Raw genomic sequence first — 991 nt, 5'->3', positions numbered from 1 at the left:
TTCCACTCAAAGGTCATCCTAGTCTAGAAATTTAGGAATATGATTGTAGATTTTTCAAAGTTGAAAGGGACTCTAAAGGTTATAATGCCCCCAATATGTTTAGATCTGAAGGAAAATGCAGACTCCAGTTGAGGAAGAAAGAAAGAAACAAGCCTAGCAGCGGCTATAGTGTTCTTCACTTAAACATCTCACAGACACCAACATCAGACAAGACCATTCTGTGCTTGTGATGGAGAGAGACAAAAACAAATCCACTCTACGATCTTATCAGCACAGGCAAAAACAAAACAAGAACACAAAGCAAGCCACAAAATTGACCATACACCTCCCTCTCTTGGCTAACTGCAGTAATTACTACATCTTTACCAATTGCAGTTTATTTATTTAATTTTGGCCCCACTGCCAGGCTTGTGGGATCCTGGTTTGCCAACCAGGGATGAAACCTGGGCGCCTGCAATGGAAGCTCAGAGTCCTAATCACTAGACCACCAGGAAATTCCCACCAACTGCAATTTTAGCCCACTCTGTTCTTTACTTTCTAATAAAAATTATTGGAATATTCACTCCTACAACAGCCCACTGCTTTCTGACAGCATTCATCCAGAACAAACTCTTCTTTCTTTGAACCTCCCCCAAATCACCCAACACAGTCCTAAATCCTGTAATATTCAGTGCACCTGCTCTCACTGATGCACTCCTCACCTCCCAGCCCCACATGGTGTGTGGAATCCACACTACTGTAACAAGTATCAACAAATCCAATTTCATTCAACTACAGGTGGGCTTTGGCTGCTGGCCTTCAACATGGTCACAGGCAAGCCAGATCCCACTATCAGCCTCCAGCGCTCACTCCCATCCACATGAAATTTGGCCCCAGACTTTCAGTTCCTCAGATACAGCAAAATCTCTCAGTATCTAAAGCCAAGAGGAACTTCCCACAGATTTATTAGAACAAAAATTGAAACAAAAAGTATTCTTTGTTCATGATGTAT

This window comes from Bison bison, unplaced genomic scaffold (genome assembly GCF_000754665.1).
Source record: "Bison bison bison isolate TAMUID 2011002044 unplaced genomic scaffold, Bison_UMD1.0 scf7180017860731, whole genome shotgun sequence".
Lineage (NCBI taxonomy): Eukaryota > Metazoa > Chordata > Mammalia > Artiodactyla > Bovidae > Bison > Bison bison.
This window is presented reverse-complemented; position numbering follows the sequence as displayed.